We start from the raw sequence: 22687 nt of genomic DNA on the forward strand, positions 1-22687 counted from the left end.
AAGGACGGAGATTGTATTTATTCTTCTTTGACATCTTCCAGTGAGGTTGTTTGCTTAGAAAGGCATATGTCACTCACCGTTGTAAGACAGGAGTGGTATTTGTTTTGAATTCTCTCCTTAAAATTCACTAAACATTTAATCTATCCCCTTGAAAACAAAAATAACCACAAGCCTCCAGTTGCACCTCAAGCAGTCGGGGTGTGGCTGTGGGACTAGGAAAAGCATGCCTGGGATTCCATTTGGAGCTTACAGAAGGAGCAAGGAAAGCTGCTTTTGAGAGTTAAACATTGAAAATGGTTTTTATTCTAAGCATTTTATTTTTGAAATGCAAATTTGAGTAAAGACAAGAAGTATACAAGGAGTTCTGATTTGCAAAACCAGCTCACAAGGATGAGGAAAAAGACACCCATTCTTGCATTTTACCACCGAGTGACCATCAATGGATTCACCGTTTACATCTGATGAGAATTTTAGGCAATGCCTCAGGTTTTTACTCAAATAATATATTGAAACCATTGTTCAGTGAAGAAAATAAAATGACAATTATACTTGGTTTGGCTTTTAAGCCAAAGACTATTCACACCTGCAAGTTGTCACTTAGGAGGGAACTCCAAGTATCTTGCAAGTCACAGGGTAACAGCTCTCTTATCTCATCATATAGAAGACAACCCTAAAGAGTGTAAAAACAATCCACCGATAGTTAAGTACAACTTCAAAAATTCGAACATGACGTTGTAAAAGCATTTTGACTATTTTGATGCCATAACAGAGTTTAATCAGTGTCTTCTTATACAGTCAAGCTAAACATAATGTTGCCCCTTTATATTTTATTTGTTGACAAATTCTACTTTTCCAACACAATTATTTTAAAACAAATTAAGTATAATACACTATGAAGTGAATGTGAAAAGTTTTGAACTGTCTTAATATTACAAATTTTTAAATGTATATTAAAATGTGTTACAATGGATTGTTTAAAACATGTCAATGGACACTAAGAGACTTTTCAGCTAACACCACTTATTTAAAATGTTGCATTGATTGCCTTTTTCCTAAGGGAGTTTGTGAGGGTAGAGAGTTTGCAAACCAAAGCTGGAAAAGCTGATACTTGCTCTTCCTGTTCTGGCATAGAAGGGAAATATGAGGCTAGTTTTGAAGGAGTAGAGGGTTGCTTCGATTTGTTGAAGGGGCGGAAAAGAACTAATTGGGTTGAGAGAGTGCTGGAGAAACAGAAGGACTCGTTAGCATTGCGTCAGGCATGTAACTCACGATGGCAGGAGGGAAAGAGTGGGCAGGGTTGTACTGAGATAAGGCAGGGGCTTCACGGTGAAGGTTTTGAGTTCTGAACTTAGGCATATGGACAAAATCGACCCTCAAGTCCAAGGCATTGCTGCTGGTCAAAGAGCAAGTGTAGCAGCCCCTGATGGATCCCCTTGGGCCCTGAGTCATGAGTGCCCAGGCATGTGACAGAGTGATCTGGGAAATGTGGTTGAAGAACAGCTGTCTTGAATTTGGGAGTTTGAGGCTCCACATTGTTGCACTGCTTGTCAGCTTTACAGCTAGGACTCAAGTTCGGGTTTAGAAAGCTGTGGGTTAGGAGTAAAGGGCCCCTGATGTACAATCAAGATGATACTCCAACTCAGAGGAAACGTCTTTTGATTGAAAAGAGTAATCTGTCATTTCCTCACTTTTTTTTTTTTGTATGCTGTTTGGTGGGGCCACATTTCATTTCATAAAGTGAATTTGCTGCATTTTTGCTTGATTATTTGCTTGTTTGTTTTGGGACGTGCATGTGCTGGGAATCGAACCCAGGTCTTCCGCATGGTAGGCAAGAATTCTACCACTGAGCTCCCCTTGCATCCCTTCCCTCACATATTCCAATATGAAAGCACGGGGTCTAGCTGATTGCTTATACCAGCTGAATTTCTCTTTTACGTGAAAAGAACAGGGTCCCTAAGCAGTGCTGAACTGGGAACAGCCGCGTCCCACCCACGTCTGGAGGACTTTGACATTTGCTGCTCCTGTGGGAGCCCGGGAACCCGGCACTGTGAGCAGATCGGGGGGCTGCGGTGAGCCCCTGCTTGGGGGCACCAGGTCCCCGTGAGGCCTAGCCGGAGGAGCCCTCATTGCAGGCCTGTGCCGCAGTCCATCGAGTCTATCCAAAGTGCTTCCCCGCCTCACCTAAGCCATGGGGAGGGCCTGCAGTTTGCCTGCCAGATAAAAGGATCAACTCCACTTCCTGCTGCAAAATGAGAATGGGCTCTTCACTCAGTCCTGCAGGCAGGAGGCAGCAAGGCCCGGGATCCCTATTCCTCCCAAGGGGCCAGGAGGTCACCACAGGGTCCAGCAGCCACCTCAGGAGCAGCTGGAGGGGCACTGGAGGCTACAGTTCCGCCGAAGGCTGCGGCATGTCTCGGGTTTAAGTTCTTGTGGCCCTTCAGGCCCTGCCCGTTGGCTGGGACCAATATCCAGGGCCGGCCGCACAGGAAGTCTCCAGGAAAGTGAGACTGGTGGACCGGATGCCCCACTGAAAGGGAGCAAACAGCTGGGACCCGGCAAAGGAGCTCTCAGAGCAGTAGTAGCTACCCTAATATCCTACAAACTAAATTTCAAATGTAAAACAATTATAAGAGACAAAGAAGGACATTATGTATTATAAAAGGAGCAATTCAACAAGAAGACATAACTAGCATAAATATTTATGCCAGGGTGCTCCAAAATACATGAGGCAACACTGACAACACTGAAGGGAGAAGTAGACACCTCTACCATAATAATTGGAGACTCCAATTCCCCATTCTCCTGAATGGATAGAACATCTAGACAGAGGATCAATAAGGAAACAGATATGTTGAATAATATGATAAATGAACTAGACTTTACAGAAATTTACAGAACATTACACCCAACAACAGCAGGGTACACATTTTTCTCAAGTGCTCATGGATCATTCCCAAGTATAAACCATATACTGGGTCATAAAGCAAGCCTCAATAAATTAAAAAATATTGAAATTATACAAAACATTTCCTCAGATCATACTGTAGTGAAATTGAAAACAATAAAAGACACAGGGCCAGAAAATTCACAAATATATGGAGGCTAAACAGCTAACTCTTAAACAATCAGTGGGCCAAGGCAAATGAAAATGAAAACACACAGAGAGAAACCCTGAATGTCATCAGCCTTCTTAAACCAAGGTATCTTTCCTTAGATTAGAAATTTCTATAGGCTTGCTTTAATTTGGACATTTTCATGAGTTTAGAACTGTAAACTGGCAACTTAATAAATAATAAAGCTGCTCCATTTCTGGTATATTGTATTCCAGGCAGCTAGCAAACTAGAACACTCCTCTACCCAGCCTCTCATTTCTGAGAATTTCTCCCTTGCCTATAGACACATCGGAACACACTGGTACATCAGGATGTGTGACAAGCAGGGGAGGGTGAATAAGGGGTGATATGACCATGACAAGAGCCTGGGAAGACCCCTAGAAAGAAACTGGAGCCACTAGGGTGGCTGAAGGGGCAAGGGACTGACCAGTGTTGGAAGTGCCATCGTCTCATAGACAATGGCGATGCACTGAGTGGTGTGTGTGATGCATCCATGTTTCATAGACAATGACGATAGGCTGATCGGCATGTGGGATGCATCCACATCTCACAGACAATGACGATAGGCTGACCAGTGTGTGGGATGCTTCCACATCTCATAGACATTGACAATGCACTGACTGGCGTGTGGGATGCATCCTCGTCTCTAGACAATGACGACACATTGACCGGCCTATGGGATATGCCCATGTCTCATAGACAGTGATGACATACCCACACGTGGATCAGCTGTGTGCTCCCGACTCCTGGGACAGGATTGTGAATGCAGGCTGATCCTTTTCTCTCAACATCTCCCACTGTGGTCTACCTACACATCTGTTTTTCCATTCACCTGCTGACGAACACTTGCTTTGTTTCCATCTTTTGGCAGTTGAGGTTTTGATTTGCATTTTGCTAATAGCTGGTAAAGCAGAGCATCTTTTCATGTGCTTTTTTTTTTAACCCTTTGTATTTCCTCTTTGGAAAAATGTTCATTTGTCTTTTGCCCATTTTTAAATTGGGTTGTCTTTTTATTGCAGTTTCAGGATTTCTTCTTATATTTTGGATATCAAACCCTTATCAGGTTATTTGGTTCCCAAATATTTACTCCCATTAAGTTGGCTGTCTTTAAACCCTTTTGACAAAGTCCTTTGAAGCACACACATGTTCACTTTTTTTTTGCATGGAGAGGCACCGGGAATCGAAGCTGGATCACTGGCATGGCAGGCGAGAACTCTGCCACTGAGCTGCTGTCACACCACACCAGTATCCACTTTTAAGGAGGTCCCATTTATCCTTTTCTTCTTTCATTGCTTGTGCTTTGGGCATAAAGCCTACGAAACCACTGCCTGTCATTAGATTTTGAAGATGTTTCCATACATTTTCTTTAAAAAAGTTTTTTTATTATGAAACATAAAATATATGCAAAAAGCAATACATTTCCATGTACATTTAAAAAAAATTTTATTAATTAAAAAAATTACAAGAAACAAACATTCTTAATATAAGCTCGTTCTGTTCTGCAGATATAATCAGTAATTCACAATATCATCACATAGTTGCATATTCATCATCATGATCATTTCTTAGAACATTTGCATCAATTCAGAAAAAGAAATAAAAAGACAACAGAAAAATAAAACGAAAACAGAAAAAAAATTTTATATGCCATACCCCTTACCCCTCCCTTTCATTGATCACTAGCATTGCAAACTAAATTTATTTTAACATTTGTTCCCCCTATTATTTATTTTCATTCCATATGTTCTACTCATCTGTCGACAGGTAGATAAAAGGAGCATCAGACACAAGGTTTTCACAATCACACAGTCACATTGTGAAAGCTATATCATTATACAATCATCATCAAGAAACATGGCTACTGGAACACAGCTCTACATTTTCAGGCCGTTTCCTCCAGCCTCTCCATTACATCTTGACTAACAAGGTGATATCTACTTAATGTGTAAGAATAACCTCCAGGATAACCTCTCGACTCTGTTTGGAATCTCTCAGCCATTGACACTTTGTCTCATTTCACTCTTCCCCCTTTTGGTCGAGAAGGTTTTCTCAATCCCTTGATGTTGAATCTCAGCTCATTCTGGGATTTCTGTCCCACGTTGCCAGGAAGATCCACAGCCCTGGGAGTCATGACCCATGTAGACAGGGGGACGGTGGTGAGTTTGCTTGTTGTCTTGGCTGGAGAGAAAGGCCACATCTGAGCAACAAAAGAGGTTCTCTTTGGGGTGACTCTTAGGCCTAATTTTAAGTAGACTTGACCTATCCCTTGTGGGGTGAAGTTTCATATGAACAAACCCCAAGACTGGGGGCTCAGCCTACAGCTTTGGTTGTCCACACTGCTTGTGAAAATATCAAGAATTCAACTTGGGGAAGTTGAGTTTTCCCCTGTTCTCACCATTCCCCGAAGGGGACTTTGCAAATACTTTTCCACTCACTGATCAAATCACTCTGGGATTCATTGTTACTGTAATTACCTGCAGTAATGACATTCTTTTGTTCTTCCTCATGCAAAAATATTTTTTTACATTTGTACATTTAGTCACTAATAAATGAGTCACTATCATTATACACTCCAGGCATTCCTAGATTACACCATCTCAATCTTTATCATCTACCTTTCTTTGTGATTGCATTTATGCCCCCAACCCTCCCCCCCTATCATTCTCACATTCAGCTTCATTCAGTGTTTTAAAACAATTGTATTACAGTTAGGTAGTATTGTGTTGTCCATTTCTGAGTTTTTATATTCAGTCCTGTTGCACAATCTGTATCCCCTCAGCTCCAAACACCCAATATCTTAACACTATTTCTATCTCCTGATGGTCTCTGTTACCAACAAAATATTCCAAGTTTATTCACTAATGTCAGTTCATATCAGTGAGACCATACAGTGTTTGTCCTTTTGTTTTTGGCTAATCACACTCAGCATAATGTCCTTAAGGCCCATTCATGTTGTTACATACTTCATAACTTTATTCTGTCTTACAGCTGCATAATATTCCATCTTATGTATATGTCACAGTTTGTTTAGCCACCTGTCTGTTGATGGACATTTTGTCTGTTTCCATCTCTTTGCAATTGTAAATAATGCTGCTATAAACATTGGTGTGCAAATGTCTGTTTGTATCCTTGCCCTCATGTCCTTTGAGTAGAGACAGCATATAGATGGGTCCTGTTTTTAAATCCATTCTGCCAGACTGTGTCTTTTGATTGGGGAATTTAATCAATTAATATTCAGTGTTATTACTGCATGGGTAGTACTTTCTTCTACTATTTTGCCTTCTGGATTTTATATGTCATATCCAATTTTCCTTCTTTTTACCTTTACTCATAGTCTTCCTTTTATACTCTTCTCCACACCTCTCTCTTCTGTCTTCATATCCATCTCTAGTGCTCCCTTTAGTATTTCTTGCAGAGCTGGTCTCTTGGTCACAAATTCTCTCAGTGATTTTTTGTCTGAAAATGTTTTAATTTCTCCCTCATTTTTGAAGGACAATTTTGCTGGATATAGGATTCTTGGTTGGCAGTTTTTATCTTTTAATAATTTAAATATACCATCCCACTGTCTTCTTGCCTCCATGGTTTCTGCTGAGAGATCTACACATAATCTTATTGGACTTCTCTTGTACATTATGGATTGCTTTTCTCTTGCTGCTTTCAAGATTCTCTCTTTCTCTTTGACCTCTGACATTCTGATTAGTAAATGTCTTGGAGTACATCTATTTGGATCTATTCTCTTTGGGGTATGCTGCACTTCTTGGATCTGCGATTTTTAGTCTTTCATAAGAGTTGGGAAATTTTCAGTGATAATTTCCTCCATTAGTTTTTCTCCTCCTTTTCCCTTCTCTTCTCCTTCTGGGACACCCACAACACGTATATTCATGCGCTTCATATTGTCTTTCAATTCCCTCAGTCCCTGCTCATATTTTTCCATTTTTCCCCTATATTTCCTTTTTCTTGCCAGATTTCAGATGTTCCATCATCCAGTTCACTAATCTTATGTTCTGTCTCATGAAATCTACCATTGTAGGTTTCCATTGTTCTTTTCATCTCTTCTACCTTGCCTTTCATTCCCATAAGTTCTGTGATTTGTTTTTTCAGACTTTCAATTTCTTCTTTTTGTTCTTTCCTTGCCTTCTTTATATCCTCCCTCAATTCATTGATTTGGTTTTTGATGAGGTTTTCCATGTCTTTAGTATATTCTGAATTAATTGTTTAGCTCCTGTATCTCATTTGAATTGTTGGTTTGTTTCTTTGACTGGGCCATAGCTTCAATTTTCCTAGTGTGATCTGTTATTTTTTGCTGGTGCCTAGGCATTTAATTACCTTAGTTAGTTTATTCTGGAGATTGCTTTTACTTATTTTACCTAGTGTTTTCTTGCTGGATGAATTTGTTGTTTATCTGTTCTTTGACATTCAGTTCAGCTTTATCTGGACCTCTAGCTTAAGTTTTGTTTAACAGAGGATAATTTTTCAGTTCTTGTTTTCTTGTTTCTTGCCCTGCTTGTATGGTGCCTTCCCCACACACACACATTTAGGAGGGTCTACTTAGATATTATAGACCCCAGCCAGATTTTCCCAGACCAAACTGGCCTCCTATCAGGAGGAAAGAGTCACCTGCATCAGTTTTCCCTGAGGGTGAGACCCAGCAGGTTGAAAGACTTTCCTGTGAAGTCTCTGGACTCTGCTTTTCTTATCCTGCCCAGTATGTGGCACTTGTCTGCCTGCAGGTCCCACCAGCATAAGATGATGTGGTACCTTTAACTTTGGCGGACTCTCCCTGCTGGGGGCATGTGAAGACAGAGGAGAGGTTGTAGGCTGGTTTTAATGGCTTCAAATTACCAAGCCCTGGTGTCTGAATTCCTTGAGGGAGGGATTCCACCTGAGTTGGGCTTCACCCCTCCCCTGGAGAAGGTACAGTCTCCAGACAAGTCCTCAAATGAGCTTGTTTCTGCCTATGCCTGGGGCAGTTGCAGTCTGAGAAGCCCTGCCGCTGTATCCAAAGGCAGTCAAGCCTTTGTAGAAACACAGCCACAAAAACATCTGTTTCCTTCTTTTTTTTTTTTTTTTTTCTTTTTCCATCAGCCCTGGCCCCTTGGTGCTGGGGCAAAAATGAGCAACCTCTGCTTTGACCAGGCTCACCTGAGCTGGGGACCTATTTTTGGTAGTCAAAATTTGTTCATTAATTCCACAATTGGTGTTTGACTGAGCTCAGCCCCTGTTGCCGGTAAAGTCTCTTTCCTTTCCCCTTTGGGAAGCAGCCTGTGGGGGAGGGGCGCCACCTGCCGCAGCTTGGGGAACTCACAGTTCTGGGGGTGCTTGCAGCTGGTCCAGCTGGTCCAGACAGGGGCGCGCTGTGTGTCTGGTCACTGACGTGGCCCCAGGAGCTGTTCTGTACTATTTCTGGTCGTTTAGTAGTTGTTCTGGAGGATGTACTAAAATGCGCACGTTGTTAAGCTGCCATCTTGGCCTCCGTGTACATTTTAACAAGTAGTTATAGAACAGATTTTAAAGTTTGGTGTGGGTTACAAGTGCCATGATTTTTTGTTTTTTCTTCTAGCTGGTCCAAGTCACTGGAGACCCACAGAAATATCAGCATAATAATCCAACAGTCATACTCATTTGTTAAATCCTATATTCTCTGTTATACTTCTCCTTCTCTTTAAATAATATATATAAACATAAAAGCAATACATTTCAAAGAACATTAAAACAATTAGTTGTAGAACAGATTTCAGAGTTTGGTATGGGTTACAATTCCACAATTTTAGGTTTTTACTTCTAGCTGCTCTAAGGTACTGGAGAGTAAAAGAAATATCAATATAATGATTCAGCACTCATACTTATTTGTTAAACCCAGCTTTCTCTGTATGACTCGACCATCACCTTTGACTTTTCTCCACTCTTTAGGGGTATTTAGGCTATGCCCATTCTAACATTTTCATGTTGGAAGGGGCTGTTGATAATATGGACTAAGGAAATGAAACTAGATGATGTTCTGGAAAGGCTGGCCCCTCTGCATTTCATAAATATGCAGGGACCCATCTGGAGATTGTAGGTTTTGGAAAGTTTCCCTTATGCATGCAACTTTTGTAGAATCTTATAGAATGCCCTAGATATTCTTTAGGATTAGCAGGAATGGTTTTGGTTGAGGTTCGGCAAGTTATGTGTGCAATGTCTAATTGAAGCATGTGTAAGAGTGACCTCCAGCCTCTCAACTCTATTTGAACTTTCTCAGCCACTGATACCTTATTTGTTACATTTCTTTTCTACCTTTTTGACAGGATGGCATTTATTGATCCCATGGTGCCAGGGCATCCATACATTTTATGCCAGGAATTTTATGGTACTAGTTCTTATACTTAGGCCTTTGATCCATTTTGAGTTAATTTTTGTATAGGATGTGAGATGGGGATTGTTACTCATTCTTTTGGATATGGATATTCAGTTCTCACAGAACCATTTATTGAAGAGACTGTTTTGCCCCAGAGGAGGACTTTGGAGTCATATCAAAAATCAATTGCCCATACATCTGAGGGTATATTTTTGAACTCTCAGTTCAATTCCATTGATTGATATGTCTATATTTATGCCAGTACTATGCTGTTCTGTCCACTGTGGCTTTATAGTGTGCCTTAAAGTCAGGAATTGTGATACCTCCCACTCCATTCTTCTTTTTCAAAATGTTTTTGATTATTTTAGGCCTCTTCATTTACAAATGAATATGATAATTAACATTTTCATTTCTGCTAAGTAGGCTGTTGGAAATTTGATTGGTATTGCACTGAATCTATAGATCAATTTGGTTAGAATTGACATCTTAACAACATTTAGCTTTCTAATCCATAAACACAGAATGTCTTTCCATTTATTTAGGCCTTCTTTTATTTATTTTAGAAATGTTTTCTATGTCCATGTAATTTACATATGTGATTAAGCTTATTCCTTGACATTTGATTCCTTTAGTTGCTATTGTGAATGGAATTTTTTTCTTTATTACCTCCTCGGATAGCGCAGTACTAGTGTATAGAAACACCATTACTTTGTTTTTAGGCAATGCAAAGTTTATTTTCTAGTGACAACATATCCACCCACCACTGATGTCATGGTCAGGTCCACATGTCAACTTGGCCAGGTGGTGGTACCTGTTTGTCTGGTTGGGCAAATTCTGATCTGTCTGTTGCGATATGGACATTTCATAGAATTAAATCACGATCATGTCAGCTGCATCCACAGCTGATTCCATTTGTAATCAGCCAAGGGGAGTGTCTTCTGCAATAAGTGATGCTCAATCTAATCACTGGAAACCTTTTAAGGAGGATTCAGAAGAAACAGGCTCTCTTCCTGCTTTGGCTGGTGAGCCTCTCCTGTGGAGTTTGTCCAGACCCTCCATTGGAATCGTTGGCTTTACAGCCTGCCCTGCAGATTTTGGACTCTGCATTCCCGTGGTCACATGAGACATTTTTATAAATTTTATATTTGCGAGTGTTCCCTGTTGATTCTGTTTCTCTAGAGAACCCTAACTAATACCACTGATTTTTGCAGATTGATCTTGTATCCCACCACTTTGCTGAACTTGTTTATTAGCTCAAGTAGCTTTGTCAGGGTTTCTAGGGATTTTCTAAATACAGGATCATAGTGTCTGCAAATAGTGAAAGTTTAACTTCTTCCTTCTGTTCTGGATACCTTTCATTTCTTCTTTTTGTCTAATTGCTCTAGCTAGAACTTCTAGCACAATGTTGAATGACAGTGGTGACAGTGGACATCCTTGTCTTTTTCCCAATCTTAGAGAGATAGCTTTCAAGCTTTCACTGTTGAGTATAATATTAGCCATGTATTTTTTTTTTTTTTACATGGGCAGGCACCAGGAATCAAACCCGGGTCCTCTGGCATGGCAGGCAAGCATTCTTGCCTGCTGAGCCACCGTGGCCCACCTAGCCATGTATTTTTTATGTATGCTCTTATGATCTTTTTTATTTCTTCTGGGTCCATTACAATGACCCCCCTTTTTATTTTATTTTATTTATTTGCATTTTGTCTTTTTCAGCCTTTGCCAGTCTACCTAAGGTTTTCATCACCATGATCATTTTTTTGAACATGTGCATCTCTCCAGCAAAAGAAATAAAAAATAAAAAATAAAAAACTCATACATACCATACCCCTTCCCCTCCCTCTCATTGACCACTAATATTTCAATCTACTCAATTTAGTTTAACCTGTGTTCCTCCTATTATTTATTTATTTATTTTCCAAAAACTTATCTTGACTTACTAAATATTGCTTAATATGTCTATGAAACTTTTTCTTAGAAATCAGTGAATCACATGCTACTCCTTTTCAAAAACTGAGTGAGATGAGTTGTTCTGTTGCTGTGGACTTAAATCATCAGTATGTGAAATTCATCTATGGCTGACTGCGTTTGTGGTGGGCTAGGGGAACTGCCTTCCACAATGAGTGAGGTTGAATTCAATTAGCTGGAGGCTTAAAAGAGAGAGGTGAGAATGGAACTCAGTGCAGAACAGCCCAAGTAGCTCAGCATACTTCATCTCGGCACTCACAGCTCAACCAGATGTTTGGAGATGCAGAAAGGAATCACTCCCAGGAAAGCCGTTGGAACCCAGAAGCCAGGAGAGAAGACCAGCAGACATTGCCAAGTGCTTTCCCATGTAACAGAGAACCTCAGATGAAAGTTAGCTGCCTTTCCTCTGAAGAACTATAAATTAAAAAAATATTTTTATTGTAAAAACTTGATGTACAAACATTCTTGACAAATATTCCATACATAGTGTATAATCAATGGCTCACAAAATCATCCCATAGTTGTGTTTTCATCACCATAATCATGTTTTAGAAGCTTTGCATCACTCCAGAAAAAAAAAAAGAAAAAAACTCATACACACATACCCCTTACCCCTTACTTTCATTGACCACTAGTATTTTAATCTACTCAATTTATTTTAAACTTTATTCCCCTTATTATTTTTTATTTTTCATTTAATTTTTTTATTGTATAATATAACATATATACAATGCAAAGAAAGAAAAAAGCAATAGTTTTCAAAGCACTCTTCACCAAGTAGTTACAGGACAGATCCCATAGTTTCTCATGGGCTATCATCATACGATCCTCTCAGATTTTTCCTTCTAGCTGCTCCAGAATGTAGGAGGCTAGAAGGAATAAATATATATTTTTTATCACCACAATTGACTTTTTTCTTTCTTTTTTTTGTGAAAAATAACATATATACATAAAAGCAATAAATTTCAAAGCACAGCACAACAATTAGTTGTAGAACAGATTCCAGAGTTTGGCATGGGTCACAATTCCACAATTTTTGGTTTTTACCTCTAGCTGCTCCAAGACACTGGAGACTAAAAGAAATATCAATTTAATGATTCAGCAATCACATTCATTTGTTAAACCCTACCTTCTCTGTATAACTGAACCATCACCTTTGATCTTTCTCCACCCTTTAGGGGTATTTGGGCTATGGCCAATCTAACTTTTTCATGTTGGAAGGGGCTGTCAGTAATATGGGGTAGGGAGATGGAACTAGCTGATGTTCTGGAGAGGCCGGGCCCTCTAAGTGTCAGGACTTATCTGGTCCAGGGACCCATCTGGAGGCTGTAGGTTTCTGGAAAGTTACTCTAGTGCAGGGAAGTTTTGCAAAATCTTATATATTGCTCCAGGTGTTCTTTATGATTGGCTAGAATGGTTTTGGTTGGGGTATGGCAAGTTATGATAGGTAGCAATGTCTAACTGAAGCATGTGTAAGTGTGACCTCCAGAGTAGCCTCTCAACTCTATTTGAACTCTCTCCGCCCTGATACTTTATTAGTTGCACTTCTTGCCCCATTTTTTGTCAGGATGGAATTGTTGATCTCACAATGCCAGAGCCAGATTCATCCCTGGGAGTCATCTCCCATGTCACCAGGGAGATTTTCACCCCTGGATGTCATGCCCCATGTACGGGGGAGGGCAATGATTTCACTTACAGAGTTGGGCTTAGAGAGAGTGAGGCCACATCTGAGCAACAACTGAGGCCCTCCAGAAGTAACTCTTAGGCATACCTATAGGTAATAAGCTTCTCTGCTACATACATAAGCTTCATGAGAGTAAGTCTCAAGATCAAGGGCATGGCCTATTGATTTGGGTGTCCCTATAGTTTGATACAGTATCAGGGGATTCCCTGATGGTAAAGTTTAATAGTTCCATATTTTTTCTCCCATCCCCCAAGGAACTTTGCCAATACTTTTTGATTATCTGCTTAATATACTGTAGGATATATCCAGGCATTACATTAAGCTATACAGGATTAAAGGCCCTCATTCTTATTCTGGGCTCCCTGTGTTTCAATTGTTCAACCTATTCAGACAGGCTGAGTTAGATTATGTCCTACAGAAAATTTAGGTTCTGGACAAAATAAATCTTTCTTTCTTCGGTCTCAAACAGTAGGTGCAGTTCTAAAACATAGACAATTTTAGATTGAAGAACTATACATTTTTAACTAAATAAATTCATTTATGAAAAGCTGGTCCATCTCTGGCTGCATTCTGGGAGCTGTGGTGGACTAAACAACAGCCTTTCAACGTTCTCTTAGAAATCTATGGATCACATATGTTCCTAAGATTTGAAACTGAGTGAGATGAGGCTCTCAATTACTTTCATGCATTTTTCTTCACTTACTAAATACCGCTTAAATGATATTTTTTCTTAGAAAGCTATGAACCACATATGTTACTTAGTTTTGAGCCAAGGTTACAATTAAAAAATTACTGGGACTTCTGGGAAGATGGCAGAACAAGGAGTTGCAGGGCTCACTTCTCTTCCAAAAAACAGTTTTGGATAGGTAGAAACTGTCTGAAACAACTCTTCTGGGGTTGTGGGAACCAGGGGAGTACCGCCCAGCATCCAGGGAAGAGTGGAACAAAGAGACTGAGAACTGCAGGGGAGAACTGGGGGGAACTAGCTTGGCTGTGGCTCCTGGTATCCATCCCCCACCCTAAAGGCAAGCAGCTTTGGGTCCCCCAGTTCCTGCCTGGCAGGCTGCTGCAGACTGAGAGGGCTACAGAAGTTTTCCTCCCCAAGAACAGAGGGGACACAGCTCAGTACTGAGCCAGCTACTGGCTGGCAAATTTAGACCATCAGGTCCTGCTGTTCAGCCCAATCTAGATAGGCACCAATGTGCCATTGTTTCAGCCCAAGTCAGAGATGGAGCTGGCAGAGGATGAAAAACACCCTGCCTTCTTAGGGCTGCAGAGAATAGGTTGTTGAAGACCACCATTTTCTGAGCAGGCCAGGAAAGCACAGCCTTGAGGAGCTGGAATAAAAGGCTTTTTCACAAATTCCCAGATCTTCTCCATAGGGTCCTTCAGAAATGGTTTGTGCTGCCTATGATAGTGTCTGGCTTTATTCTGGCTGGGAAATACTGTGGTGAACCAAGTTTTAAAGAAGAGCCTTAACATAAACCAATCAACAATAAGATCCTAGATAAGAGAGAATGCCCAAATATTAGCAAAAAATTACAAGCAATATTAAGAAACAGGAAGATATGGCTCAGTGAAAGGAACAGATTAAAATTCAGAAGGGACACAGGATTTGGAAGAACTAAATCAAAGATGCTCAAACAAGTCTCCTAAATCAATTCAAGGAAATGAAGGAAAATATGGCTAAAGAGATAAAGGATATTAAGAAGACATTGGGTGAGCATAAAGAAGAATTTGAAAACATGCAGAGAAAAATAAAAGAACTTATGGGAATGAAAGCCACAATAGATTCAAGTAAAAAATATACTAGAGGCATACAGCATATTTGAACCGGTCATCTGAAATTGAACAGATATAAAACAGAGAAAAGAATAGGAAAAATTGTATGGGATCTCAGGGAACTGAATGACAGTACAAGGCACACAAACATACCCATCATGTGTGTCCCAGAGGAGAAGATAAGGGAAAGGGGTCAGAAAGGATACTTGAGGAAATAATGGCTGGCAATTTCCCAACTCTTATGAAAGACAGGTGGAAATATTAAACTTCCCCACCTGGGGAAGATCTGATATTCTCATAAGCGCTGGGGTCTGCTAATTTGATGGTCCAGTCCCTTGAGCTTGGAGCTTACCCTTATAAAATTTATTCCTGCAGAGGAGAATGCCTGAAAGTCACCCCCAGAGAACATCTTTTGTTGCTCAGATGTGGCCTCTCTCTCTAAGCCAATTCTGCAGGTGAACTCACTGCCCTCCCCACCCCCTAATGTGGGACCTGGCAACAGAACCCCCAGGATTCGCTGGGACCTGGTGTCAGAAATTGAGAAAACCTTCTTGACCAAAAAGGGGAAGAGAGAAATGAGACAAAATAAAATCTCAGTGGCTGAAGGATTTCAAACAGAGTCGGGAGGTTATCCTGGAGATTATTCTTATGTATTATATTGATACCCCTTTTTAGTTTATGGTATATTGGAGTGGCTGGAGGGAAGTACCTGAAACTGTTGAGCTGTGTTCCAATAGCCCTGATTCTTGAAGATGACTGAATAACCATAGTGCTTTTAAGGTCTGTCTGTGTGATTGTGAAAATCTTTTGACTATCCAGTGTAAGGACAGATGAATAAGAAAAAAAAAAAGACAAAAAATAAATAAACAACAGGGGGGATGGGATGTTTTGGGTGTTCTTCTAACTTTTATTTTTATTTTCTTTTACAAATGTACAGAGCTCCTATTTGGAACAATGGAAATGTTTTGGTAATGGATGGTGGTGAAGGTAGCATGACATTGTGAATGTAATTAATAGCACTGAAATATATATCTGAATGTGGTTAAAAGGGAAATGCTATATTGTACATATGGTAATAGGATAAAACATTTTTAAATCCATGAAACTGCACTATACAGTTTTAAATTAAACATAAAAATATGCATTCACCAATTGTACAAATGTACCTGTGCTGGTTTAAAAACTATTATGTACCCCAGAAAAGCCATGTTTTAATCCTGATTCAATCTTGTGGGGTAGCTGTTTCTTTTAATCCTGATTGATATTGTAGGGTGGAAACTTTTTATTAGATTATCACCATGGAGATGTGGCACACCCAATTTTTGGTGTGACCGTCTGATTAGATGTAAATGTGACTCCACCTATTCCACGTGGATCTTAATTAGGTTACTTGAGTCCTTTAAAAGAGGAAACATTTTGCAGAGAGCTAAGAGCTGACATAGATACAGATGTTTAGGGAAGAAATCACTGGCATCAGAAACTGGAAGCAATGGAACCAGAAACAAGGACCAGTAGATGCCAGCCACGTGCCTTCCCAGATCAGCCTTCCTTGAGCCATGGTATCTTTCTCTGGGTGCCTTAGTTAGGACATATTTATGGTCTAAGAACTGTAGTCTTGTAACTTATTAAATTACCCTTTTAAAAGCCAATCCATTTCTAGTATATTGCATTCTGGCAACTTTAGCAAACTAATACAGTACCACACCAATGCAAGGTATTAATAAGAGGGTGGTATACAGGAGTCCTGTATTTTATGCATGATTTTTCTGTAAACCCACAATTTCTCTGATAAAAATTTAAAAAGAGAGAATTAATCTGCCCTACAAGAAAAACTAGAGGGAGTCCTGCAGGCTGAAAGGAAAAGACAGGAGAGAGGGGCTTGGAGAAGAGTGTAGAAATGAAGAGTATCAGGAAAGGTAATTAAAGGGTATAAAAAGGGTGGGTCACAGTGGCTCAGCAGGCAGAGTTCTCGCCTGCCATGCTGGAGACCCAGGTTCAATTCTTGGTGCCTGCCCATGCAAAAAACAAAAAAGGGTATAAAAAGAGACAAAAATAAGATGTGACATATAAAAGCCAAAGGATAAAATAGTTGCAGTAAGTACTGCCATTACAGTAATAACATTGAATGTTAATGGAGCATATTCCCCAATCAAAAGAAATAGATTGGGTGAATGAATAAAAAAATATGTTCCATCTGTATATTGTCTATAAGAGATTCACCTTTGACCCAAAGACACAAATAGGTTGAAAGTGAAAGGAAGAAGAAAGTTATTCCATGCAAACAGTAACCAAAAAAGAGGAGGGGTAGTGTGCTGGTTTGAAACTGCTTTGTACTCCAGAAAAGCCATGTCCTTTTAATCTTAATCCAATCTTGTGGTGGCAGATCTATTGGGGGTGGGACCTTTGGATTAGATTATTTACATGGAAATGTGAACCTGCCCATTCAAGGTGGGCATTAATTAGTTTACTGGAGACCTCAAAAGAGCTGACACAGAGAAGAGAGATGAAACCAAGAGAGATGAAACAGGTGTTTGGAGATGCTTGGAGAACCTACATAGAAAGTCACTGGAATCAGAAGCTGAAAGCAACACAGCCTTGGAGGAAAAGACCAGGAGACGTTAGCCACATGACTTCCCAGCTGTAGAAGAAACTCCAGATGTGATGTGCCTTGCTTGAGTGAAGGTATCCTCTTATTTGTGCCTTAATTTGGACATTTTCATGGCCTTAGAACTGTAAATTTGTAACTTAATAAATCCCCTTTAGAAAAGTTGATCCATATCTGGTATATTGCATTCCAGCAGCTTTAGCAAACCAAAACAGGTAGTATACTAGTATCAGACAAAATAGAGTTTAAGTGCAAAAATGTTATGAGATAAAGAAGAACATTATATAGTAATAAAAGAGCAATACCCCAGAAGAAATAACAATCATAAATATATATGCACCTAACCAAGGTGCCCTAAAATACATGAGGCAAACAATGGTAAAACTGAAGGGAGCAATAGACATCTCTACAATAATAGTTGGGGTCTTCAAGACTCATCAATAGATAGTTATCTCATTAATAGATAGAAAAGTTAGACAGAGGATCAATAAGGAAACAGAGAACTTGAATAATATGATAAATGAACTTGACCTAACAGACATATAGGGAACACTGCCTCCCCAAACGGCAGGGTACACATTCTTTTCAAGTGTTTATGGTTCATCCTCCAAGACAGACCACATCTCGGGCCACAAAACAAGTCTCATTAAATTCAAAAGGACTGAAATTATTTAAAGCACTTTCTCTGATCATAACAGAATGGAGCTGGAAATCAATAACAAGGAGAGAACTGGAAAGCTCACAAGTATATGGGGGTTAAAAAACATGCTCTTAAACCATAAGTGGGTCAAAAAGGAAATTGCAAGAGAACTCAGTAAGAGTATTCATCTTAAGATGAATGAAAAAGAGAACACAATATATTGAAACTTATGGGATGCAATGAAGGCAGTGCTGAAAGGGAAGTTAAATATAGAATTGCCATATGAGCTGGCAATTCAGGCACTAGTTATATACACAGAAGAACTGAAAGCAGGGATGTTAACAGCCATTTGCACACTGATGTTCATAGCAGCATTATTCATAATTGCCAAAAAATGGAAACAACCCAAATGTCTATCAACAGATGAATGCGGTAAATACCTACGATGGGATATTACACAGCTGTAAGAAGAAATGAAGTCATGACACATGGGACTACATCAATGAACCTTGAGGACCTCATGTTGAATGAAATAAGCCAGACACAAAAGGACAAATATTGTATGATCTCAGTAATACGAATTGACTATAATAAGCAAACTCATGGAGTTAACATCTAGATATAGTTCACCAGAAGATAGAAATGAGGGTAGAGAAAGGGGAGCTGATGCTTAATTTGTGAATTAAGAATTTTTGATAAGGTTTATTATAAATGCTTTTAAATGGATAGAGGTGATAGTAGAACATTACTGGGAGTGTAATTAACAGCACTGAGTTGTGTGTGTGATTGTGGTTGAAAGGAGAAGTTTAGGTTGGTGTGTATCACTGGAAGAAAAGCTAGAAGACGAAACAAGTGACTGTACAATATAGTGAACCCTCTAGAGGGGGAGAATGTGGCTAATAGGATAAAGATAATAAGGATCTTCCATGAACTAGAACAAATGTACACCACTATTACAAAGTGATAATAATAAGGTAGTGCGCTGGCTTGAATCTGTTGTGTACCCAAGAAAAGCTGAATGTTTTAATCCTCGTCCAATATTGTTGGATGGTATCTTTTTTATGGTTTCCATGGAGATATGACCCACCCAATTGTGAGTGGTAACTTTTGATTAGATGGTTTCCAAGGACATGTGTCTCTACCTATTCAAGGTGGGGTTCGACTGGAGCTGTTTAAGAGGGAACCTTTTGGAAAAAGCTTTAGAGTCCATGAAGCCAGAGACCTCTGAAGATAAAGAAGGAAATGCCCCTAGGGGAGCTTCATGCAACAAGAAGCCTGGAGAGAAGCTAGCCACTGTCCCCATGTTTGCCATGTGCCCTTCCAGTTGAGAGATAAACCCTGAAAGTCATCAGCCTTCTTGAACCAAGGTATCATTCCCTGGATGCCTCAGATTGGACATTTCTATAGTCTTGCTTTAATTTGGACATTTTCACAGCCTTAGAACATGTAAACTTGCAGCTTAATAAATTCCCCTTTTAAAAAGACATTTCATTTCTGGTATATTGCATTCTGGCAGCTTGCAAACTAGAGTAGGTGGTAAATAGGGAAAAATACATGTAATGCAAAGTATAGTCTATAATTAACAGCAATATTTTAATATTCTTCCATCAATAACAGGGGAGTGTATTGGTTTGAAACTGTTATGTACCCTAGAAAAGTCATGTTCTTTAATCCTCATTCAATATTGCTGGGTAGGATCTTTTTTAATGTTTCCACAGAGAGGAGACCTACTTAAATGTGGGTGGTACCTTTTGCTTAGGTGGTATTCTAGTTTGCTAGCTGCCAGAATGTGGCATATCAGAAATGGAATGGCTTTTAAAAAGGGGAATTTATTAAGTTGTAAGTTTACGGTTCTAAGGCCATGAAAATGTCCAAACTAAGGCAAGGGTATAAGAGGGTCCAAATTAAGGCGTGCAAGGAAAGATACCCTGGTTCAAGAAGGCTGATGACGTTCAGGGTTTCTCTCTCACCTGAAATGGCACATGGCAAACATGGTGACATCTGCTAGCTTTCCCTTCAGTGGCCTTCCCAGGGCTCTGTCTGTACTGGAGGCTCTGTCAGTTCTTGTGGCTCTGAAGGTTTTTCCCAAATGGTTCCCTCTTAAAGGGCTCCAGTAAGCAACCCCACCTTGAATGGGTGGAGACACATCTCTATGGAAACCATCTAATTAAAAAAAAGTTGTATCTCCATGGAAGCCATCTAATAAAAAACAGTTGCAGAAGTTTGAATGGGTGGAGACATTCAAAGGGGGGCTGTTTGCTAGAGTCCTTTAAGAGGGCACTATTTTGGAAAAAGCTTTAGAGCCAACAGAGCTGACAGAGCCCACAAAGCCAGAGACCTCTGGAGATGCAGAAAGAAAACGCCCCTGGGAAAGCCAGCAGATGTGTCCATGTGCCTGACAGAGGCATCCAGAAGCCAAAGACCCCATGTTTCAGACAGCATCAGCCTTTCTTGGTGAAGGTAACCTCTTGTTGGTGCCTTAATTTGGTCATTTTCACAGTCTTAGAACTGTCAACTTGCAATAAAGCCATACCATTTCTGGAACATTGCATTCTGGCAGTTTAAACAAACAAAAACAGGGGGCAAAAGAGGTACGTGGTTTTTCTTTTTAAAGCACTGAAACTGTCCTAAAAATTAATTGTGATATTGAAAGCACAACTCTGTGATTATACTGAGAACCACTGAGTTTCCATGTTGGGTGGATTATATGATTTGTGAATAAATTTGCTTAAAAAAAAGCAAGTTTTGTTTTGAATTTAATTCTCTGCACTTACTTAACTTACTAAACACTGTTCAGATCAAACCACAGTTAGAAATCTGTGACTCATGTAGATAACTCAGTGTTTTTTACCATCTTTTTTTAAATGAAATTTTATTGAGATATGTTCACATACCATATAGCCCATCCACAGTATATACTCAGTGGTTAACGGTATCATCACATTGTTGTGTGGTCATCACCATGATCATGTTTAGAACATTTGCATCTCTCCAGAAAAAGAAATAAGGAGAAAAATGAAAGCCCCAAACATCCTATACCGTTTTCCCCACTCTCTTATTCTCTTTTTGACCACTAGTGTTGGTCTCTACCCAATTTTAAGACTTACAATACAGGAAGTTTAAGTAAGACAGTATAGTATATGTATATAGATATATACTATATATATATATATATTGCTCATACCATTAAAAAGCTGCCAAGGAAAAGACAAAAAAAAAGTGCTCTCCTTAGAACATTGTACTAACAACTCCTTTATGGAATGCATATTATCCCCTCATACTATACAGATTGACAGAAATACAAATCCATATTAGTCAGAACAAACTTTCCTTGATTCTGAAAAAAAAGATTTAAGAGTTTTCATAAGTGTTACATCAGCAGCTTAGAATACTGAATGGGGAGATGAATAGTGAAATCAAAAAACATTTTTTCTTCTTTCTGTAACTGAGAAATTAAGAATGAATAAATGGTTATGATAACTGAATCATGATACAGATGTTTTTTTCTTTCTCTATTGTAGAATAGGCAGAAGTTGATACTTGAAATTACTGAAAGTCAACTAAACTCACCCTTGTATATACTCACCAGTGCGAGGGTCAGTCTAGCCTGGTCTCCTGCTTCACCATGTAATGAACTCTTTCTCTCTCTGAAATGCAGGTAGCATGGATTGGCTGTTGTGTGCATTGAGAAAAGAATCCCACTTTTGTTTGTTATCATTGCTCATTAACTAAAAACACATTTGGATCAGAGATGGTTTACATTTTTGAATTATTTGCAATTCTAACTCATGCTTTGTTCAGCTGAACCACCCTTACATGGTGTGAGGCCCAGGGATATGCTTTGTGAAATTACTTCTTTCTTTCAGTGTCATTAACCAGAACATTGCGAAATTCTGTTGAAATCACAAAGGCTCCTGTTCTAGGTAGCTAATCTGTCTGTTCTCTCACCTCTGACTTGCGTCACTCTTCGTCATAGGTACCTGCCCCTGGGTTGTGCAATCCCAAGTGTAACAAACGGCCACCTGGAGCAGAGAGGTCAGTGTAGTGACTTGCTCGCTGCTTTGAAGCCACATATGAAACACTACTGGTCTGACCCATCCAGATTAAGACAGTGATCTATGCTTCTAAATTTCGGTTTTGAGCAAGCCAAAGAATTTCTGGGAAATTATCCCTAGAACAAAGTTTGCGCTTATGTCTTCACAATTTGCTTCTGGAAGATACATTGTAGAGTCTGAAACCAGACTGGTGTTATTCCCAACAATTCTCTGAGCTACGGTGGGGCCTTAAGCATTGTAATATCTGTATAATTGCCTCTCTATTTCTAAACCAGAGACAGCTTCCTCCTTTTGGCTCTTGTAATAATGCTGCTATGAACATAGTTCTATAATTTTCTGTTCAAGTCTCTGCTTTGAATTCTTTCTGTATATATCTAGAAGTGATATTGCTAGGTCCTACGGTATTTCTGTTTAACTTTTTGAGGAGCTGGCAAACACTTTCTGCTACACCATTTTACATTCCTACCAACAATGCATGCAGCTTCTAATTTCTCTACACCCTTAACCAA

The 22687-nt window shown here is 39.6% G+C and overlaps 1 long non-coding RNA gene across 1 annotated transcript in view; it reads right to left on the reverse strand.

The window, feature by feature from the left end:
* Positions 1–21952, reverse strand: part of LOC143652997 (uncharacterized) — a 47703-nt gene extending 25751 nt beyond the window's left edge. Inside the window, exon 1 of the long non-coding RNA XR_013161003.1 lies at positions 21710–21952. This is a non-coding gene — a long non-coding RNA (uncharacterized LOC143652997). The remainder of the gene's footprint in view (positions 1–21709) is intronic.
* Positions 21953–22687: the final 735 nt, after the last annotated feature.

This window comes from Tamandua tetradactyla, chromosome 13 (genome assembly GCF_023851605.1).
Source record: "Tamandua tetradactyla isolate mTamTet1 chromosome 13, mTamTet1.pri, whole genome shotgun sequence".
Taxonomy (NCBI): Eukaryota; Metazoa; Chordata; class Mammalia; order Pilosa; family Myrmecophagidae; genus Tamandua; species Tamandua tetradactyla.